The sequence below is a fragment of the Lissotriton helveticus genome, chromosome 12 (genome assembly GCF_964261635.1).
Source record: "Lissotriton helveticus chromosome 12, aLisHel1.1, whole genome shotgun sequence".
Classification (NCBI taxonomy): domain Eukaryota; kingdom Metazoa; phylum Chordata; class Amphibia; order Caudata; family Salamandridae; genus Lissotriton; species Lissotriton helveticus.
The window spans coordinates 739,919,074-739,942,806 of record NC_136073.1 but is presented as its reverse complement, the minus strand read 5'-3'; the positions used below and the strand labels follow the sequence as shown (position 1 = coordinate 739,942,806).

At 45.1% G+C, this 23,733-nt stretch overlaps 1 pseudogene; it reads right to left on the bottom strand.

Annotated features, from left to right (window-relative positions):
* Positions 1–4,876: 4,876 nt before the first annotated feature.
* LOC144798117 (Golgi integral membrane protein 4-like) lies at positions 4,877–6,046 on the bottom strand (annotated as a pseudogene).
* Positions 6,047–23,733: the final 17,687 nt, after the last annotated feature.

The window sequence follows — 23,733 nt, the reverse complement described above, 5'->3', positions numbered from 1 at the left end:
GCTGGCTTCACATGTCCTCTTGAGTTAAGCCTTTAGGCTGCTTAGTCCATGCTACCCCTAGGATAGCTTGTCTTTAACGTTGACTTACAACCACCACCATAAGGGATTGTTTGGACTGATATAAGGTGCCCCCCATACATCAGGCCAACTTCTCACAACCAGGAACTGCAATTTAAAATGGGCTAACCTAGCGATGGCATGTTCCTAGCTGCAGTGATGCAACGGTGTGTTCCTTTATTGTTCATCAACTTCTGCTAGACTTTCTGAGTTGACAGAGGAAAAGAATATGACAAATCCAAAATATCTAACTAAAGTAGAAAAAATAACAAGCATAGCTGCCTAACATGCGGATGAATTACCTACACTTGCAGTAAAAGATTCAGCAAAAACACATAGCTAAAAATGCAGTTCAGAATGTATTTGCAGATATTGTGAGTCCTGGAAGGAAACTGTATTTGTATTTTTCGATCTCTGTACAGAACATCAAAGAATGAAAAAAAAATCATCATTACAGCAACTTAAGCCCTCCATCCGTTGGGTTGTCAAATTCCTGCAAGAGTGAATATTTAATACTAGGTCTAAATTATCCAAACAACAATTTCTGCAGAAACAAAGTAAATTGGTAGCCCTGGTCCTAAAACAAAGTAACTTTTGGCCTAAACAATGAGGTCGAGTAGAACAAAGTTGTAGTTTAAACAGCATGAGTTGTTTTTTGTAGCCCGACACAAAGCTCATCTTCAAGAACAATAATACTGATCCACCTAAGCCCACGGATCTGAACCGAAACCATTTTGTAAGAATCCAAATGAAACACTTTCAATATTTTGCAAAAGGTTACAAGTTTTGCACGATATGACAATGCTAAATAACTAATTTCTCACATTATTAGTAATGTTGAGTTCTGTACCGAACATTGCTTCAGAAGTTTCCGCAAAATTACTGAAAAAATATTCATCAAATTTGCTACGCTCTGGAACCCTATTTAAAATGTATGTCCTTGATTGAAGGTATGCACTGACGCCATTCATTTTTTTCTCCAAAATAAGTTCAATACATTTTGAATATTTATCGCGCAAAACATTTTTTGTATAGAATTTATATGACAAACTGATACAAGCATGTACTACGATTGAAATTGTTAAAACTCTGTAGAAAATGTAAACATAAAATTATAAAGTTCACAAACTTTGCTACAAAAAATGCTCTGGTTTAGTGCGTTTTACGAGTTTGTGCTTTCAATTAGATGTGTTTTTGTCTAAGAAGGTTTGAGAGCCTCAAGTAAAAAATTAACTTTAAAAACTTCAATTTTACTGTTTGTGCTTTATTTACATACATTAATCGACATTAGACGAAGGTATACAATGTGTGTGTGCTATGAACATCTGATTTTGCAAAAGAAATACTTTTTTCAACCTATAATAGAAACAGTTTAATTGGTTGATGCGACCACCAGCTTGAAATACTAATATTTTGTTTTAAATTGACCTACTGAAATGGGTGTATATTAAGGTACTCATATATTTATATTTCACCAACAAAGTGCCATGATATATGACATTAGGGATTTTCATACTCTGTATGAGGTCCAACAGGTACAAAAAGAATAGAAAACAAGTATATGCTGTATTTGTGGTGGGCATATACCACTAATTGTGAGATAGCCTGGCTACTTACACTGGAAGGTCAACAAAATCGACGCATATCTCAATTAGTGGAAAGCATAGATATATATTCCCAATCTGACAGCAACCTTGGAAGATACACTTTTTCTGTCATGTCCTGTGTTTTAAACATCCCAAAAAACTATTAAATACTAAACCTATCAAAGCAGATCATTCATAATAGATGACTAGCAAGAATAAAAGTATTCATATATGTTACTCATATTGAATTGACTAAGTATAAACTAAAGCTTTTAAGAAGGTTCACTAACTAGTTCCTGCAGTGTGACACAACACAGAGGTACCACTCCTCCTGAGAGAGGATACAGATCCAACACTGTATTATGGGGCGGAGTGAGGAATTTAGAGTTAATCGTACATGAATGATAGTGAGGGCTAGTCAAAACAGCATAACTACTGATATTTGCCTCCAATAAGCAAGACTTATGGACTACTTGAAAAGTAAAAGGACAATGACATGTGCATATACTGCCTTTATCATGCTGAAAGCACTCAAACCTTCAGCATCAACCTCGGCAGCAGCATTTCTGCAATTTCTCACAATCTTAACGCAGGTAGGGTCACGAAAAGGGAACTAACTTCATGGAAAATCCACCTGCTTTATCTTTAATATTGAAAACCTCAGATTGTTTCAACTACATTTTGTTTTTTACAATGTCTGAAAAATACAAAGCAGAATATCGGTGCCCTTTAAACTCTAAAAGTTATGTACGTAAGAGATTTGATTTAACTTCCTTGAGAGATGTCTGTCTTCACGTTTAAAGCGACACTGCATTTAAATAATCACTCAGAGAGTCCCTCCTTACTTCTCTGTTGCTCTAGAGTTTTTCCATCTTAATTCCATACAGCTGAAAATATTGATTATGATTGTTTTAGATACGTTTGTCGTTTAATAGTGATGGATCTTAGTTATCTCTGCTACAAGAAGAATACGTATTTCACACAGTTTCTTTGTGTAGCCTGCAGCCACCGATGGAAGGCGCAACAAAAACTCGTCGAGCGCGCAGAGGATTTTTTTTCTGTTGGTTGTTGTGACATTACAGGAAAAATAATGAGGCAGATCCTTTCTAACCCCCCACGTACAAACACTCCCTCGGTTCCCTCCCCCCACAGGGCAGAGAGGTCCCCCTTCTTTCTGCGGTACGTCAGTGATTGAAACGCTGGGGCTTTCTCTCCCTGACAAGCTGCTCCCATCAAGGTCAGAGCCCCCTCCCTGGCAGGGAGCCATTTTGTTCTCTTGTCGCCTGGCAACCGGTACCATCCATTCCTTCCCACTCTCTCTCACCACCCTTCAACACGCCCACCCAGTTACACGGCCCCCCAATGACAGGGTGCTCTTAAACCTGAACCCAATTAAAATATGGGGTGGCTCACGGGATGACCTCTACAGAGTTCATTTCCATAATGGTGGCCTTTGGCCCTTCCTCTCCCTCCTGACAGAGAGAATGAGTCTTTTTTCTACCCAGGGCCCACAGTAGCATAATAAATTCGGTCATAATGTATTTTAATATAAAGCAGTCTTCAGTGGCTTTCTTGTGGGCGGGCTTATAAATTAGATACCGGGCCGGGCAGTCCTTCTGTCCTTGAAGCTCTCTGTAGTCTGATCTGTGGGGAAGCAGGGGAAATTTCCCTTTGTAGGCCGGCCGGCGCCTTTGAAAAACCGGTAGGGCTGGAGCAGAGCACGTTGCAGGACATTCTTAAGGTGATATGGTGACCCGCCGTGGCCTCTCAAGTGTTAAAATGCTGTGATAGAACACATTGGTGAAAATCCCAGTTAACCTGTTACAAGTGGCTTCTACAAGCGTCAGTTTAGCAGCCGGGACCTTATATTGCATTGTATTATATTTGCATTTGTATAGCTCCTGCTACCCACTGATAGTGTTGAGGCGCTCAGTCCATATATGCAATGGAAACAAAGAAAGAAAATAAAGCTAAAGGAAAATGCCCACTAAAACCATTAGTCAACCATACTAATAGTTCCAAGATGTAAATGCAATACAATGAAATGTTCCCCATTACAGCAGAGTCTGGGTCCAAAAAACTACATGCCACCAACTTTTTAAATATTTCTGATGCTTTATTAAAGAGTATAAGGATCACTGGATGTGTGAGATTCCACAAACTGAGTTCAGGTATAATCATTCTTTACTGAGGGCTGATTTAGCATTTGAAAGACGGTGCTCTATTTGACAGTGGCGGAGAGCATTACCTCCATCATGCTGATGGACCACGTCCCTCAGATTTAGAGATGATCATTAGCCCAGCTGCCATCTCTGAACGGTGACAGGAATAGCCATCATGAAGGTAAGTTACAAAGAATTAGTATTTAAAAAGTATTGCGGAGGTGTAGGGTACCACTGTGCTGAGAGACATGTAAAAAAAAAAGTAAAACAAAGGGCAGCAGAGGGACCTTTCTCAAAAAAGTGCTAAACTAATTTAAAAAAAACTAGTGGGCAAAAAGTCTGCAAAGGATATTTGAAGCCCCTTGGCACTGCCATGGTTGAGGAGGGGGGAGTGTATAACGGCTGGGTAGAGAAGGTAACATTGGCTGCTGATGTTCTCTTCTGGCTGGAGAGGTGGTTGGCTTTCATTTGTCTGTCTTGGCTGGAGTGAGTAGGAAGATTATACTCATCTCTTCTGAGCGGAAAGAGTAGGGTGACTTCCACGGCGTTCTTCTGGGTGGAAAAAGCTAGGTCTTCCATTACTCTCTGCCGGGAAGGGGAGAATAAAAGAGCACCCAATACTCTTGGGTGGAAGTGGATGGCATTGCTTCCATTATGCTCCACTGAGAGAGGGAAAGTGGTTTCCACTAATCTCTGCTGCCTGAGAGTCTGGATTCTCTTTGAATGAAGAGTAGCCTGGTCTCCATTAGTCTCTCCTGGTTGGCCGGGAATAAGAGATGTTCCACTACTGTCTTCAGCAAAGGAGAGAGTAATATTGCTTCCAGCACCTGGCTTGCAAGAATGGAGTGGAATCCAATTTTCCTTAAATTCCTAATTTGGCCCCTTCGATGGAGAGCTTGCACAGTTCCCTTTCTCTTTCACACACACTGGAGTATAGGGCTATCAAAGGTTGTTAGCTGTCTCTCTGTGTGGCACTGATTCTGATCAGCATCAAGAGTCAGATTTCCTGTGTACTCGCCAACGGGGCGTAAAAGGCATTCCATTCTTGTCTACTGTCCAGGTCACAATCTCTTAGCCAATATTCATGTTCCCAAATTCATCATAGTAGATGGTGCTGCTTCTGATGAAGTTTATAGTCTTCAATTCATTCAGCGGCTCCTCTCCAGCCTGGACGCTATTCACCGTCCTCTAGAAACGCACGGCACGGCCGTCTCTATCCTTCGCTAGCCACAGAGGCAAGGTTGGTTGGGGCAGAACTTCAAGAGACCCTGTCCAGGGTACCAACAATTTTCGGAAAGAGTCTGAGGTCTGGGCATCACTTTCTGGGGTTTTCTTCCCAGAGTCTGTTGGCGTCTCCAGAGTGTTCGCTTGGAGGCCAGTCAGAACTTCAAGAGACCCCGTCCGGGGTACCAACAATTTTCCAATAGATAATGCAGCCTGGGCAGCACTTTCTGGGGTTTTCTTCCCAGAGTCTGTCGGTGTCTCCAGAGTATTCGCTTGTAGGCCAGTCTGTTCGCGAATGCGCTGCAATTCAGCTTCAAAGGCTCGGGAAGGCTTCTCATCTGGGGTCTGTAATTGCAATGGGTGGTGCCTCAGGGCTGGGACCAGCTTGTAGCTTGGTATCGTCCGAACAGCTTCATTCAGCTGGTGCATCTTATTCAGCTGCTCCTGCGCACTATGCAGCTTAGAGCGGACCTCTTCAAATGCATTGCGAAGGACCGTACTGTCTTCAATTAGTTTCGATATTGTATCCATCAGCATCTCCACGTGGTTCTCCTTCTCCCGCTGGAGCTGAGCATATTTCTGGTTGTAGCTCTCGAACGCACGCCGGTTTTCCAGCTTTAGGGAGTTATACTGCGCCTGTAAGTCCAGGAGCTGCTTCTTGGCTCCTTCATACTGGTTCTTCGGGATCATGTGCCGAGAGGGGAGGGCGGCGTCGTGGTTCATGGCGCCTTCCTTCTCCTTGCTCAGGGCTTCTTGAGCTTTTAAGTTCTGTACCCCAAAATCTTCCTTGGTCTTGTGCTCCGCACGCTCCTTCTGAAGGGACTGCTCCAGACTGGACCGCTGCTCATACACCACTTCCACCAGGGCAGAGAGAGTCTCTTGCTGCTGCTGGAACTGGAACTGTGAGTGCCTGCATAGGTAGATCACGGACCCCAGGCACGTCACGAAGGCCAGCAGGCAGAAGACTACCTGCAGTATCCTCATCTGCCTGCGAAACCCGCAGGCGCAGAGTCCCATCATGGCCGGAGAGCTTGATTCCTCGTCAGGAGGGCCGGGCCCTCGGACTCCCGTGGTCATCTTGACCGCAATGTCCGACTGACAGACTTATGGGCCCTGCGCGGCCTTATATAGCCCTGCTCAGCCTCCCGGATTGTGACGTTGTTGTGATTCACAGCGCCGCACTGTGACGTGGAGTCAACGCGCCGTGCGTCCCACACAGCATCAACCCTGGATGTCTAAGTAGTCTGCACCCTGAGCAGTGACGCCTTGTCATCCCGTGTGTGGGTCAATGCGCGTGCTGTGCGCCTTTCCTGGGCACGCCTGGCCCCTCAGAGCCTGTGAGGGGCTCCTCGACCCTGACATGGATGGATGTGAACAAAGACTCTCAGGCGAACATTCCTGCAGGAAGCACGCGGCCTTCGACGCCCAGCGCATCCCTTTTTCCGTGGAAGTGGCCCGTTTCCACAACACTGCACTCTGTGCGTCCCGAGGGACCAGAGAGCCAAACTCTCACCAGATCTGACACCAGAACACCTCCTGGTACCGGAAGCACACCAATCACGAGGTCCCGAGCAAGGGGTAATACAAAGAAATAGGAATAAACAAAGTATTACGGCTTCCCATCGTTAACACACAATCTAAGTCGCAGTAATTCCAAGCCCTTGAGTGAGGCTGCCTGCGGCCCACGCAGGGAGCCCCCATAGTAGAGCCGCCACCACCTTGGTGCCACAGGAGGGCACACCGACAGGCTAGTGTTTGGACCCACTGGGGGTCCTGCGCTGTAAGGTGAATTTTCCATAAAAAAGTCTCAGCTCTAACGCCCATCCAACTAACCAGGATCAGAAAACCTTCCTATCAGGGTCACTGTAATTATATGATTTTTGTTTCCAGCGTTTTCCACATAATTATGCATTTGCCGCATGGGCTGTACAATCCACATCTGCTGCATAATTTACAGATTTGGGGGGAAATATTTTTACCTCAAACAAGTTACTTACATTTTTTTTTTACCAGCAACCCATGCTGCCATGCAGTGGAAAGCCCTTCACAAAAGTTTATTGGTCATCTTTCAGTAGCTTATTGGTACTGGGGTGAGATATTTGCTACAACAGTGTTAAAATTGGTGAAAATGACAACATTTTTAAGTCATTCTATCACAAAATGTGCTGTATTATCGCACCTAATTTGCCTCTTCTTGCCGAATAATTTAGTCACCGCGGCCGCTTAATTTGGTCATCTCCTGCTGCTTAATTCCAGTGGCGCTGCCTATAAACCAGACCCCACTCCTAAACATGTTCCCTATCTTCATTCTTTTATAGTCCCGTTCGTATTTTAAGTGTGTTTTTTCACGTGTTCTCGCACGTGGGCGCACTGAAGTTGCTTTAAAGTGTAAAAAAGTGTAAAAAGCACTGTAAATATGACGTTAGAAATATGTGTTTTTTCTTTTATGATGCAATGCATCATGAAAAGGCTGCGTCTTTGCACCATATGAGCGGCTTTGGCGTATCCCTGAGAATTCTGCAGCGAGCTGTCGCCCTGAGTACTTGTGACTCCCAAAGGGCCCTCAAATTCTCTTTTTGAATTTTTCTCAGATAATAAGTCCTTAAAATGACTTTGAGTATTTAATTCAAAAGGCTTGAAAGCCATCTAGTGGGCCTGTAAATAGCAGAGGCAATTTGTTCTTTTTAAAGCTAAGCAGTGTTTGGTTCCCTCCTCTCTCCCCCAGTTAATCTTTGATTGAGAGTACTTATAAATCACAAAAAATACACACAAACGCTTCTCGAGCAATCAATGGGATTAGCAGCGCTGACACACAACAGCCCTTGCACGTATTGGTACAGCAAGGGCTCCAGGCCTCCAGCAGCGCACACTGCCCTACCACGGGGTCTCCACAGTCCTGTCCTGAAGTGAGCTAGCTATCTCATGCTCCATTCCCATTCAAGTCCTGGCCTCTCTTCTGAAACCACAGTGGCACAAGCCAAAGTGTGTAAAATCCAGTGAGGACATAATAACAGTGCCTGTTAAATAGCCAATGGAGCAGGGCTGGACTTCGCAATTTAGGACAGAGGGGAAACGATCATTCAGTCCCCTTATAGGGGTGACTGGAAGGAAGAATTACCAGTTATCCAGCCTGGCTAGCAACTTTAATGAAACACACACAATTTTTGGGGATGCATGCATACGTGTTAACTCATTGACTTAAAATGCCGAAAAAAGTCAGGTAATTAAGAGGGAGAGTTCAATAAGGTGATTCAGAGCGAGCACTTTGGAAGGGCGTATAGGTGTGCAAAGCCGGTGACCCCGTTAAAGTCTGTAGAGGCATTTTGCTTGTAGTATGGGGAGTATAGAAAAGTATTAAAGGGGTGACAAAGGCCAAATGCGGACGAGCTGAAATGTATGGCTATAAATATATTTTACCCTCACCCCCGAATTAGTCCTGAAGAGTACTCGCTCAGTACACTAGGATCTGGTATCAACACATTTTATCTGGATGTTTTTTCTCTCATGTCCTCCACTGCAGGTGTGATTGGTGGGCCCTGCTCGATTGAGGGACTAACGAGCCTGATTTATCGAGGGCAGAAGTCGTTAAAAATGAAGTGGGGGACGCTGACGTCACAACAGGAAGGGACGTCACAAAAGGTGGCTTGCACCAGCAGACTCATTGCCTCCCCTCGCTCGCCCCTTAGCAAATGGAGCCACACATTCACTCTTTGGCCTCTTTGGGGCGAGAGCTCGCCCCAGAGAGGCCACAGAGTGAATGTGTGGCTCCATTTGCTCCAGTTATCGAGCTCCCGGTAAACTAAGTGTGGGGACGCCGTCTACCCGCGTGGTACCCCGACTCGAGCCTTGGATGTATCAAAGTGTTTTCCCCATTCTGCATTTATGGGGAAGGGCGCAGATACATGAAGGCGTTCGTTTGGCATTCACCTTAAACGTCATTGATTTCCTACTATTCGCCCTGTTGAGGCATGTGCAGAGGGAAGCGCTGTCTTCTATTTCTATGGCGCCTCGCGCAGCTCCGCGTGAACGTTCTATTCTTCGCTCTGTAGAACGTTCAAAGAAAAGGAGGCGGTTAACGGCTGACTTCTCCTCAAAGTGACGTTGTGGTGGTGAAGGGGGCTTGAGACTATGTCCCTTAGTTTACATCTTAAGGCGGCACCTGCCCCCTTGCATACATTTATATTAAATGACTGCTAATGGAGCACGGCACGATCCCGTCTCTGCCTGGCCACCGAAAGCAGCTCAAGTGGCTAGTGTGTGGGGGTAATCTAAGGCACGTGTAGCACACCGGCCTAGCCGTGTCTGTGGGCAGGCAGGTGGTCTTGACTGCAGGTTTCAGTGACTTGACCGCATAATTGCAGGTGAGCTTGTTGTCAAAATGCGTCAACAAAAGGGTGCCCCCACCTCCCCCGGGGTGCTGTGTGTGGACAGCGGGCCTGTAATGGCAGGCTCCTTGCCCAGTCGTTTATTCAAAGCCAGGAATCTGCTTGCGACCCGTCCCACCTCACAGGACTCTCTGTTCTGTTATAGAGAGGGGACGAGAGACATGCCCTTTGGCGGACATCACATCTCACACCGACCTCGCAACGTAGTTTAGTAATTTCTTTAGAAAAAAGACAGAGCATGTGCCTGACCGTTTAACAAAAAGGTATAGCTTTATTTCGCCATGCTCCTAGTGATTCGTTTGTACTTTTCTGATTTGTCGACGAGGACACACACGTACTTCTGGACTCCTTGTGTGTCTAGAATCAGGCCTAAGATATCAACTGACAGCTCTTCCCATGGGTTCATTGGCGTTTCAAATGTACCCAATGCTGGGCGCAGTGGTTTGAGTGTCTTGTCTGCGCCTTGGCACCTCGCGCACTCCCTTACGTGCCGTTCTGCTCTTATGTCCATTCCTGGCCACCAATAGTCTTGCTTGGACCGCAGTTTGAGTTTTCCGATGCCCAGGTGCCCTTCGTGTAGCATGTCCAGCAGTCTGGGTATGATGCTTGTCGGGGGATAACTTTCTCGCCTCTATACACAAATATTCCTTGATTGTCCAATGATAGTTCCTCCCTCACTTCGAAGTATGGATTGAGTTCTCTCTGGACATGTCTCTTGTCCGGCCAACCTTGGGTGATGTATGTTTTTACCTCTTCCAATGTCCGGTCTTCCTCATACGCCTGTGTCCATTCTTGAAGGCTGATGACTCTTTCGTGATCCTCCATTAGTTCCACCCATTCTTCTGTACCGGCCTTGTCTTCCTCACCTGGTTCCATGGCTGCCGCTCGGCTCAAGTAGTCTGCGACCTTGTTTTTGCTGCCTGGTATGTGTTCCACATCATACCTAAATTCAAGAAGTTTTAGCGACATTTTTGATATGCGGGGCGTGGCATCTGCATGGCCGCTCGATGTCAGCACTCTCAGTAACGGTTTGTGGTCAGTCCGCAACTGGAATCTGGTGCCCCACAGGAATTGTCGGAAGTGCGTGGTGGCCCACACCACCGCCAGCATCTCCTTCTCTATCACACTGTATTTTTTTTCTGTTTCACTCAGTGTGCGCGAGGCGAAGCTGATCGTTTCCAACTGTCCTTGCCCTCGGTCTTGCATGAGAACAGCGCCCAATCCCTTGTCGCTGGCATCGGTGGTTAGGACCGTTTTGCTTTGAGGGTCGAATCCTTGGAGTGGTATAGCTCTAGCCACTTCCCTTTTGATGATCTCAAATTCCCTTTGTGTGTCCTCTGACCACTTGAATTCTGTGTTTTCTTTTGTGAGCTGTCTCATGTGATGAGTCTTTGAGGCAAAGTGCTGCACGAATTTCCCGTAATACTCTGCCATTCCCAGGAATGACCTGACCTCTTCCTTGGTGGCGGGGGATGGTGCTTCACAAATCGCCCTGACATTTTCTGCTTTAGGAGTTACACCCTGCACTCCTATCTCATGCCCCAGGTAGGTTACTGAGTTCATCCCTATTCGGCATTTGGACCATTCGGCCGTGAGTCCTTTCCTTTCTAGGATCTTCAATACTTTTCCCAACTTCATATCGTGGTCTGGTATGTCTCTTCCCATCACCAAGATGTCATCCTGGAAATATTGGACTTCAGTAATGTCCTTGAATAATAGATGCATCATCTTCTGGAACACCGCCGCTGCTGAAGCTAATCCGAATGGCATCCGGCGGAACTGATAGCACCCAAATGGGGTGATGAAGGATGTTAGTCTGCGGCTGTCCGGGTGCAGAGCTATTTGATGGTACGCGGAGGTCAAGTCTATGGTTGAGTACCACTTAATCCCCCTGGTGCTGGCCAGCATCTCCTCTATCCTGGGCAAGGGGAACCTTTCCACCACAATGTTTTTATTCAGTTCTCTCAGGTCGACGCACAACCGGACCTTTCCGTTGGGTTTCTTGACCACAACTAAGGGCGCCAGCCACTCAGCGCACGTGATGGGTTCTATGATCCCCTTCTTTTCCAAGTCTTGGAGTTCTTCCCTTACAGCTTCTCTTACCGCCAACGGGACATTCCTTGCTTTGTGGGCCACCGGGACGGCGCCCTCCTTCAGAATGATCTTGTGGGCGAATTTTTCCAGCCTCCCTACTGTGCCTCCAAACACTTTGGGGTATTCGCTCCTCCATTTGTCCAGACTCGGCACTGTTTCCTGGTCCGTCAGAAGTATTTGCTCCTTGCCTCCGGATCAAGCTTGATGCCCAGGTCGCCTTGATCCAGCCATCCTAAGACCGACGGGCCTCTCTCCGATACGTAGAGCTTGCACTGTGCCGACCGGCCTCTAAATTCGAAGGTCAGGGGTCTGAACCCCGCCATTGGTATGCGGTCTCAGTTGTACGTGACTGGGCGGATGTCTAGTTTCTCTAGCTCTGGGCCGAGACGTGGTGCAAATTTCTCCTCCCATACCGCTCTCTGGATGATGGTGAAGGGTGATTTTGTGTCTGCCACCACGTTGATCTTGAATATATAGGTGGGGGTAGAAATTCTGCTCCCAATTTCAAGGTGTGCACGTTTTACTGTGGACCTTATGGTCCTAATCTTTCATCGTCAAAATCCATTCACAAATTCATCCAAGCCGTTTGTTGAACGTGATTATATACTTTTTATTGATGAAAGTTATGTTCTCATCATTTCATTTCAATTTTTTTCAAAGTATCAACAACTTCCTTGTGCTAGAGGATTTTACATCAAACCCAATGCATTTCGGGTACACCTGGACCCTTCATCAGGGGTCTCTATGGAGAGAACCAAAGGAAACAATATGAGCCCAAAGCTATGTTACATCTAATAAACAAAGCAGTACAAAACACAAAACAGCCTTCATAACTCTAAACGATTAATTGCGTTCTCATAACTTATAACTAATCCCTTTTGCTTATTGTCTACCATGTCTGCAGTCAAAATAACATTGATATCGCTAAGCGTTTGCAAAGTCAGAACGACCAGCGTTCTGTGTCAGTTACTCACGTAAATAGAAATGTGGCAACCCGCTTCTACTCCTGTCCAATAGCGTGCAGGTAAAAATCACGTTCAACATTCTTCATTGCAAGTTTAAATCTTATAGGCTGTCAATTTGGTCACATGCCCGCTAATCTTTCGGAATGTTTACCGATATTAAAATGTAATCATACTGTGTTTAGCAATAATAATACGCCGCAGCATGAACATTTTTCATCGTGGACTCGCTGCCGAGTTTCTAAACATGGTACATGAATAGAAAAATAAAGTGTGAAAATATCGCGTGAAAATATCGGATAGGGCTATTTCAAGCTTTACAATTACAGCAAACATGTATACTATCATCCAAATTGGTTATATCGAAATTGTAATGCAAAATTGTAAATAAACGCTATGACCAGAAATATTCACATCGCGAAAGTGCTAACTTGTCGGCCATCTTGGAGTGGAGTATATCAGCGATATTCAACATATGTCATATCAATTGGTACATGATAGCAATAATTTTAAGGTTGCCGCCGGGTAACACTAATCACCGAGGCCAGTACAGGGACAATACAAAACACATGCTCATATTTACAAGAAACAAGATAGTTCCAGTCTGTCATTGAGCCCGTATGGTTGTAGGCTTGCCATCTTTTTAATCCAGAAATATTCAGCTCTTAGTCTCATTTTATGAGTGTCTAAACCAGGTCGTGCAATCACCACTTCAAGTATTGTGTATCTCAACTGTGCGATGTTATGTCCAGATTCAACCCAATGCGCTGCCACTGTGGATTTCAGGTTTTTTTGACGGATGTTGCTTTTATGTTCAGTAATTCTGACCTTAATCTTGCGCTCTGTTTGCCCTACGTATAATTTTCCACATGGACACTTAATGCCATAGATAACTCCTTTAGTATCACATGTACTTGAATGTTTCAAAGGGATCAATTGGCCCGTTGTGGGGTGTGTGAAAGTAGATCCAATTATTACGTTGTTGCAATGTGTACAGTTTTCACATTCTCGCATACCTTTATGCGTGACCTTAGTGACATTTGATTCTTTTCTCTTCAGCAGTTCTTTCAGATTTTTAGATCTGTTATATGCAAAAGTGATTTTGTCTGCGAATAAAGGTTGAAGATCAGGTTCCTGAATGATTATAGACCAGTGCTTCTTCATGATATTACTGATTTGAGTTGACTGCATTGAATATTTTAAGACACACACTGTACGTTTTTCATCAGTTTTATCTTTTTTGGTGAGTAAAGACTCTCTTGTCATTGCCATGACTTTCTTTTTTGATTCTTGTAGTAGTTGATTAGGGTACCCTCTTTTCTCATACTTTTTGATCTGTCTGTCAATAGTTTCGGAAACGTCCAAGGCCTCTGAGGTGATTCTCTTGTAGCGAATGAACTGCGATAGCGGTAAATGTTGTTTCAAAGCCTGATGGTGAAAACTGGAGTAATGTAATCCACTGTTGCGATCTGTTTCTTTAATATGTACATTGGTGCATATTTGCCCCTGTTTTATGGATACCATGACGTCCAGAAATGAAAGTTGTTGCTGATCAATATTGTAGGTGAATTTTATCCTTTCATGGATCATGTTCAATCTCTCTATATTGGCTGTTAATTTTTCTTTCTTGCCACGCCACATGATAAAGATGTCGTCTATGTAGCGTTTAAATACCATCAATCCATCGGTCCAATCTCGGTTGTTGAGTATATGATCACTTTCAAATTTAGACATGAAGATGTTCGCGTACGACGGTGCGCCCGCGAAACCCATGCTGGTTCCGCTACATTGTGCAAAATACTCTTCATTCCATTCCAGGTAACTGTGAAAAAGTGCGAAATGCAAAATTTCCAACAACATTTTTTTTTCTGGGCCTTCAATTTCATTGTTGAGTAAACACCACTCCATTGCTTCAAGCCCTTCGTTGTGAGGGATCGAAGTATACAAGGCAGTTACATCGATAGAACTAAGCCAAACTTCTTCATTCTCTGGGATGTTTACTTCCTGTAGAATGGTTAAAAATGCCGTCGTGTCTTTTATGTGGGTGCACCACTTTTGGACTAAAGGCTGTAAAAGCCAGTCTAAATATTGTCCGATAGGTTCCGAAAGGGATCCGCAGGCTGATACTATTGGTCTGAATGGCGGTCTTGTTAGGTGCTTGTGCACCTTGGGTAGCATATAAAATTGTGGCCTCCTCGGATGTTTAATGTTCAAAAATTGATAAGTCTTATTGGTAATCCATTTCATTTCAAGAGCTTTGTCTAATATTTCTTTCAGTGTCGCTGCAAAGGTTTCAGTGGGATCATTCTCAAGTTTATGATAAATGTTGGTATCTTGTAGATGTTGGTTGACACTTTCTTTGTAGAAACTGGAGTTCATTACTACCAGTGCTCCACCTTTATCCGCTTTTTGGATGGTTATTTCTGTCATGTCTTTCAAAGATTTTAATGTGTTCCACTCATTCTTTGAGAAATTACTTTTGGTTCCGCTTTTGTAGTTGAGCATCTTAATTTCTGAGGTAATCACTCTCTCATAAGCATCAATTGTTTTGTGCGATATTGGAGCACAGAACGTGCTCTTAATTCTGAATTCTTTTACACTGGTTTTTTCTCCTTGATCTGTGGGTGGAAGAGTATTGAAAAAATTTTTTAGCCTCAGTGTGCGAAAAAATTTAAATAAAGCAATTTCTGTCTCCTCAGGGTTCGATTTGTACACCGGGACAAATGTAAGACCTTTGTTAAGCAGATTCATTTGAGCTTTGCTCAATGTATTATCCGAAATATTGATTACAAGTTCATTTTCTTTTTCTGAGATCTCAACTCTCGGTCTGCTGCTGACTCTTTCACTTTTTCTTTTTCTTTTTCCCCGCCTTGTTTTGGGGGTTCCGCTGTTCCTGATGTTGTAGGAACGTTGTTGGCGGCTGGGCTGACCTCTAAAAAAGCCTTATTAGTTGATGCTTTTTGTCCTACCGGTAAGTTCTTGTTGATAGATCCTCTATTTTGATTGGTATCTGAATCTGATACCACGCTTTCCTGGGATGAGGTGATGTTCGTGGGTGGTTTTTGCCATTTTCTTTGATTGTAAACTTCCACCCAACTGTAAACTTCTTCCAACTTGTAGTCTACAGTGTCTCTTTTGTATTTCTTAATTTTCCTGTCTTCAATTTCTTTGGAGTATTTCTCTAACCTTGTGTTAATATCATCAAGTAAAGATGCTAAATTCTCATGTTTATCTAGTTCTTTTTTGATGCTTTCTAATTCTTCCTCTACTTCTTTCAGTTCCTTGGAGAGTTCCTCTACTATCAGCAGGATCAGATCCAAACTGCATTTGTTAAGTATTTGGTACCATTTGTTGAGAAAGGCTTTGTTGTTCCTGCATAACATCGGTTTTAGCGCAATCCTTAGGCCTCTAGGGATTCTTTTATTGCGATGATAGTGAATCAAAGTTGTGGCATGTAATCGTTTACTAATCTCTCGTTTGCTCATGTACTCAAGTTGTTTCAGTAGTTGATTAGCTGTGTTTAATTGTGGGCTGAAGACTCTTGTTTCTTTGATCAGTCCATAGATTTGTTCTGCCTCTTCTGAAGTATATGCTAAGGTCTCAGCCTTATTTGTTGTGATCTGAGCAATATCTTCCAAATTCATTATGTTCAAAGTTGGTGCTAACTGCGGAGGGTAGACAGTATAATTGAAAAGCTTAAGCCGTCAGTTGCACACGCATTAATTCTCAAATCTCCAAAGTTTTGGAAGATGTTGATACTTTGAAAAAAATTGAAATGAAATGATGAGAACATAACTTTCATCAATAAAAAGTATATAATCACGTTCAACAAACGGCTTGGATGAATTTGTGAATGGATTTTGACGATGAAAGATTAGGACCATAAGGTCCACAGTAAAACGTGCACACCTTGAAATTGGGAGCAGAATTTCTACCCCCACCTATATATTCATTTTGGAACAGTGTTCTTAGACAAAACACTAGACAAGGGAGTCGCACACAACTAATACATTGTTGAACACTTTGGAGATTTGAGAATTAATGCGTGTGCAACTGACGGCTTAAGCTTTTCAATTTACCACGTTGATCTTGACACCGCCTATAGCCATTTCCAAGACTGGTTTCATCGTACGTCTTCCTTCTCTGTCCAGGACTTTGCCCTCCGTACTTATGTGGAAAATTAGTACGGTTTGGTAAACATTATCTGCGCCATCTTGCCTTTTCCCCTGATGCCACACATTTTGTCGTGCGCACCCGCCATTTTAGGTGCCTCGATCAGAACCACCCTCTGCACGCCACTGGCCCCCAGCATAGCCCTTCGCCCTCGCAAAGCCCGCACGCTGACAACCCCCCCGCTCTCGCATGCCTTGGGTCATAAACCCCCTCTTCAGCGCAGCTCTGCCTCAGAACCCCATCCTGTTCCCAGCGCGACACCTCCCTTTCATTCCTTTCATGGTCCCAGGCTCTTTGATACAAACCCCCTTTCCTGTGTGCCCGTTTGTCTTCCTCGTTCCCAGGCCGCCACCTAGCTCTGCGGATACTGTTTATTGCCCCCCCCCGTACAGTAGGAAGCTTCCCCCAATTAAAGGACCCTCGAATTGATCAAAGCCTCCACCCTATGATATCCGATCCACCCCACACATTCCGTGAATCGGCGGAATGTCCAACTGCGCGATAATCATCACCTATTGTGACCAGGGTGGGGACTTCAACTGTAAATGTGTGTGGGAACGGGCCTGAAGGGGAGATTCAGAGGATGTCCTTTCATACTTCAAAGCATTACAAGAATGTGTTACCTGCAATAAAATTCACAAACTGTGTATAAGAGGCCAGGCCTCAGAGATGCGGTTAGAGCACCTCGTGACGATACTGGCTGTCTGAACTGATGTGTTCTCCTCCGGAGAGAATAAACTTTGTTTCCTGCCTTCCAGTCTCCAGCGCCTGCCTCTTCATTGATTAATATTTTGTGGGTTAAAGAGGCGATACCGCCGGGCAAATATTGATTGTCCCTGACCTAGTTTTTACAATTGGCGTCCCAAGCGTGGGGCCCATCAGCGACACGTGGATCCAGTGGGAGAGGTCCTGACGACAGAGTGAACGACTGCAACGATCGGGAGAGCTCTTGCCCAATAGACCCTCGTCTGGCAGCCGATCATCCGAACTTCACTGGTTCCGAACAGACCTCTCTCGAGTGATCTACGGTCCTGACTGGGAACCATCAGGAGTGCCGCGAGGAATACGAGGAAAAGAGGACGATCGGGCGCTGGATTCGGAAGACAAGAAACTGTCCATACGGTCCGGGTAAGGTCGTGTAAACACGACGAATTGCGAAATGATTGTTTAATGGTTCGGAAAATACTAGTATTACTCTTTGTTGACTTATTTGGAGATTCACTGTCTGCACACGGAGAAACAACAGGCTCTTTCTCTTTGCAAACAGTGAAGGATAGGTAACGCAGCCAGCGTGCCTATCTTTCTCCCCCACTGATTGATTATTTGTTCACGGATTGTTTTCGAGAGATTCCCTCTCCCACACTGATTAACTGTTTTTTTGACCCCGAACTACTGTTCGCGGATTGTTTTCTGGAGATTCTCTGTCTACAAACAGGAAAGAACAGGTTCCTCTTTGCAGATAGTGAAAGGGTAGAGGACGCAGACCTTTTGCGGGCCTACTTATTCTCCCCACTGGTTGTTTATTGATTATTTGATATTGGTTCATGAGGTATTCACTGCCTGCAAACAACGTAGAATAGAAATATTCTGTCTAGTCTTTGCACGCAGTGATAAGATAGGCAGTGCTGACTTTTTGTCCTCGTTGTGAGCTGTCATGTCTGTCTTCTCCCCACTGATTGGTAGTTGGTTCAGCCCGGACCGTTTATTAGAGGTGGACCATCTAGCTCCGCTGGAAGGCACCCCTAATAAAGACATGTTCACAAACTATGGATTAGTTACCATAGCCTATAGTAAGCTGTGGCACAGGTATACCAAAGAAAATCAAGAGAAACAGTGGCCACTGATAGGATCCTTCGATCTTGATAAAATAGAAACATTAGAAATAGCCCTTTGTAGTAATAAGACAACGCCTATTATGCTCGACAGTCTCGGTATGTGGCGCAAAGAAGCAATGCAACGAAAGAAAAGAGGCGAGGACAGAGTAGGTAAAGGAATATATCGACAGGACAACCCCAGGACACAACGAGCTTTTCAATTTACCACGTTGATCTTGACACCGCCTATAGCCATTTCCAAGACTGGTTTCATCGTACGTCTTCCTTCTCTGTCCAGGACTTTGCCCTCCGTACTTATGTGGAAAATTAGTACGGTTTGGTAAACATTATCTGCGCCATCTTGCCTTTTCCCCTGATGCCACACATTTTGTCGTGCGCACCCGCCATTTTAGGTGCCTCGATCAGAACCACCCTCTGCACGCCACTGGCCCCCAGCATAGCCCTTCGCCCTCGCAAAGCCCGCACGCTGACAACCCCCCCGCTCTCGCATGCCTTGGGTCATAAACCCCCTCTTCAGCGCAGCTCTGCCTCAGAACCCCATCCTGTTCCCAGCGCGACACCTCCCTTTCATTCCTTTCATGGTCCCAGGCTCTTTGATACAAACCCCCTTTCCTGTGTGCCCGTTTGTCTTCCTCGTTCCCAGGCCGCCACCTAGCTCTGCGGATACTGTTTATTGCCCCCCCCCGTACAGTAGGAAGCTTCCCCCAATTAAAGGACCCTCGAATTGATCAAAGCCTCCACCCTATGATATCCGATCCACCCCACACATTCCGTGAATCGGCGGAATGTCCAACTGCGCGATAATCATCACCTATTGTGACCAGGGTGGGGACTTCAACTGTAAATGTGTGTGGGAACGGGCCTGAAGGGGAGATTCAGAGGATGTCCTTTCATACTTCAAAGCATTACAAGAATGTGTTACCTGCAATAAAATTCACAAACTGTGTATAAGAGGCCAGGCCTCAGAGATGCGGTTAGAGCACCTCGTGACGATACTGGCTGTCTGAACTGATGTGTTCTCCTCCGGAGAGAATAAACTTTGTTTCCTGCCTTCCAGTCTCCAGCGCCTGCCTCTTCATTGATTAATATTTTGTGGGTTAAAGAGGCGATACCGCCGGGCAAATATTGATTGTCCCTGACCTAGTTTTTACACTTAGTACCTGGTCCTCAATGTAGATCACTGTGACCTCTTCTGCCTCGGTATCGTCGTCCGGATCGTCGTTGCTTTGACCCACGCATCTCACCATGCTCTTGGAGGCCTTCTTCCTGCAAACCTTCTCGTAGTGGCCAAGTATTCCGCAGTACGTGCACTTGGCGCGGAATGCGGGGCACTGCTGATCATGTGCTTCGTGCGACCAGCTCCCACACCTGTAGCATGACTTCCTATTGCTCCCTGCTTGTTTCCCTGACGTGCTTGCGTTGCTTTGCCACTTGTTGGGCCTTCTTTCCGTTGGTTTCCTGTTCTGATACTCTCTGCGAGGCCCTTCGTCATCTACCTTGTTCACCATCGTGCTGGACGCCATTTCTTTCTTCGTCACTTCAGCACATCGACGTGCTAATTCCGCTCTTTTTACGATGACTAACACCTCTTTCAGTGTAGTGTTTCCGCTGGCCCATAGCTTGTCCTGCACGGTCGTGCATGTGGTGTGCATCACCACCTGGTCCTTGATGAACTCTTCTTCCCAGTTGGCGTACCTGCACGTAGCTGCCAGCCGTTTCAGTGCCGCCACGTACTCCTCCACCGTTTCTCCTTGCCTCTGCTTCCTCTGTTGGAAATTAAACCTGTCCACCGACACACACACTGCCGGTCTGAAATGTTCATTGAGGTCGTCGAGTGCATGTGCGTACACATCATCGTCTGTGGCTGTTCTCTGTTTCGGGACTAAGCTCTTGTAAATCCGGAGACCTTCCGGGCCTAGGTTCAGTAGCAAGATGCGCTTCTTCCTCTGGGGTTTGAACACTTCTTCGTTCTCATCTTCCAGGACACCTATGAAATTGTCTATGTACTCTCTCCAGTCCTCCCATTTCAAGAGGGGTTCCCCTGGGCGAGGTAAAAACTGTACCGGTGCCGTCGCGTAACCTGCTTGCGCGCTCATCTTCTCTCTCTTTACCGCGGGTAGTGTTCCTCCTCGGCTGCGGGGACTCCCTGGTGTGTCGTCCTGTTCTCCTTCGCTTGCTTTGGCTCGGGGACTATCTGTGTCGGCCCCCTCAGTTCCCTGTGAGTTCTCCAGCGCGTGTTCTCTGGTCCTGCGGTTTGCTGCGTGGGTCGGTGCCCTTTATCCTGGTTCCTGGGGTCTGTCCCCCCTTTTTCACTCCTCTGCGCCACACCCTCCGGTGTGCCTGGCTCTGCCACGCTCTTTGGGGTACCTGTTGTCCCGCACCAGGGTGTTCCTGCTCGTCTGTCCCTTGTGTGGTGGTCCTGGTGCCTCTAGTGCTCTACTTGTTGTCTTGGGGTTGGGTTGGTGGTCCTGCCTTGCTGGGGGGTCTTCATCCCACCCTCGTCGCCATTGTAATGATGCAGGCACACACCAATAATTACTCTGGAGCCAGGATATGTTGATTGTATTTATTTATGTATAACCCCCAAAGAGCGCCGAGCCTCTGCTCCTTACGCCGGCTCTCTCTGACTCCTTTTCGCGCTCTTCGCGCCCCTCTGCGCGCGCAGCCAATAGTGGCCGCCCACACGTCACGTCGCCGACGTGACGCGCATAAACTAGACCGTCTCTACATATACTACATGTCATAAAAACACACGATTCGTGAATTGTATTGTAATTCTTCTAGAGTCTGCAATCCCTGAATGATACAGCCTGTGTCTACTTTCCTTATTGCGGGTGACACCTGACGTCTCTAGTCACCTGTAATATCAGATAAGCAGCTGCTCATCTGTAATTAGTTATTACAGTTGACTTCTAAGGTCTTGTGCCAGAGCTGACAGCCAGGGTGAAAGGCTGGTGGTGACAATTTATGGTACTCATTTTGCCCACCTTGTAAGGATGTGAGGCTCAGAATGTCTTAAATAGGTCCTAATACAGCACACAGTCTCCGTGAGCATATCAGCCCCGTATACTATTAGTTTGAGTACCGTCAGCCCTTACACTCTGTTGGTGGAGTGTCGGTCCCACTATACGTATACACAATTTACCTAAGGCCCAATAGCCTCTACACTAAGTGGAGGCAATTATTCCTGTACACCACCTATATTTGGCAGTGTGGGCCCACTTGTTCTCGGGAAATTCCTGAAATAATTCATAACTTCTTATACAAAATGGAATGACTTTCCTGGGCTGGAATGAAAATTCATCATCTACAGGCATGTAACTATTTGATCAGATGCATAGATATATTGAATGCCCCGAGGCAGGGTGGGGAGGCGCAAGAGCAAGAATATTTAACAAACAATGTTTCTACCATTCACCAAGAACTAAGCCTGCCACGTACCATTGATGTATAGAGGGATCACACCCTCAGGCTGTATTTATTCACAAAACAAGACTAAACAGTCATTGCATTCCTATGACTACAATCAATGTATACAGCAATTAATAGAGAAAACTAGGCATTTGATAAGTAGACCAGCAGATTCCCTAGGGTCATGGTTGACCACCTAGCTGGCTGTGCCAACATTAGCTAATTGGCTTAGAGCCCCTAACATAATTTCCAGGGGGCACTGTTGGATTTTCTTACAGGACAACCCCCCCCCCATGCCAAGGAAGCCTGGGACAACTTTTAAGCTGCACTCCTAATAAATCAATGCCAGAGCCAAGCCATAAAGAGCATTTCTCTATCACCATTTGGGAGAGGTGTCTCAGCAACCAGGGTATAATTGGGTCTCCTGGAGAAAGCACCCCCCTGCACATACTTCCTCAGGGCTGTACTATTGAGCACCCACGATAGGCTAGGGGCAGTCACTGTAGCACACGACTCCAACTGACCTCCCACCAATCACTGACATATCATTGCTGTTGCATGGAGTGAAATTTACGTGGATCCAGAATTTCCTTGATTTTTGAATATCTGATGCAATATGTCTACCTGCATTGAGGCTAACCATGAGTCTACTACAACACATGCCCAGATGGTTAACCAAACATCTTTGCCACACCTCAGCCTTGTGCATGGTCTTACTTTCAAGCTGCAGAACAATGCTACATTGTAAAGGCTTCCCTAACCACTCCTCTGGCTCTTGACAAAAATTCTGAAGACGCCTACAGCAACTGCATCCCTCCCACATCCCGGTGGGGCCCACACATATGCACCATAACCTGCTATGTTGGATGTCCCTTTGTTCATTCTATCCCTACATCGATGTACTTCAGATTGTACAATATTTTACCCCTAATGCACATTGAATTAACTGAAACGTTACATATAGCACTTTAGGAAAGTCTAAAATAAATAATGATCCAAGTGCTTTACCTAGGAGAGGCTTATCAGACATATGGCCTTCTAAGTTATCCCAATTTGTAATGGACACTAGTTCACAATGTGAGGACCATCAATCCCACGCATGATCTAGGCATGGAGTGTCAAACCCATCAGTAAGAATAATCCAATCTACAGCAAACCTCTTTGTCCCACACAGTTTAAGAATTTGGCGAATATCCTGTGCATTTTCCACATATTTATTTAAAGGTTTTATATAGCGCAAACAAGACCCTCGTGGGTATCGGAGCGCTTTACACTTGTTAAAGAACAGAGACATATACAATCAATATAAATATAGTCAAGAAAGGAACATTATATGAAGGAATCTCTGAGAGGGTGGGATCGCCTTCATGATAGGACAGAAAGTAAAAACAGTAAAATAACCAGCAGGCCATATCATGAGAGAAGACGACGGGTCGGGGTAGGCTCAGCGGGAAGAGTTCCAAGGACCTAGGGCAGAAATTTGAACTTGAGTAGTTCAAGTTCAAAGTTCAAAAGACCTTTATTCGAATTTCTTAAAATTCATAAAAGTACCGATCACAATAACAACACAAAATAATAATAATATATATACATACAAATGATAAAATAACATATGACATTAAATTCCATACAGTGACAATACAATATACATCAAATCATCATACTACGTTTCCATTGTGACAAAAATTAATTACTGTGTTCAGGGATTTTCCATCGATTTACGTGCTTGTATAGCCAGTCTTAAAAAAGAACTGGTACGAAAAGTTAATTCGTCGCTGTCCAGAGCAATTAACATACTATATGAATCTTTGAGTGACAGTGGTCTGAATTTCTTAAAATACGGA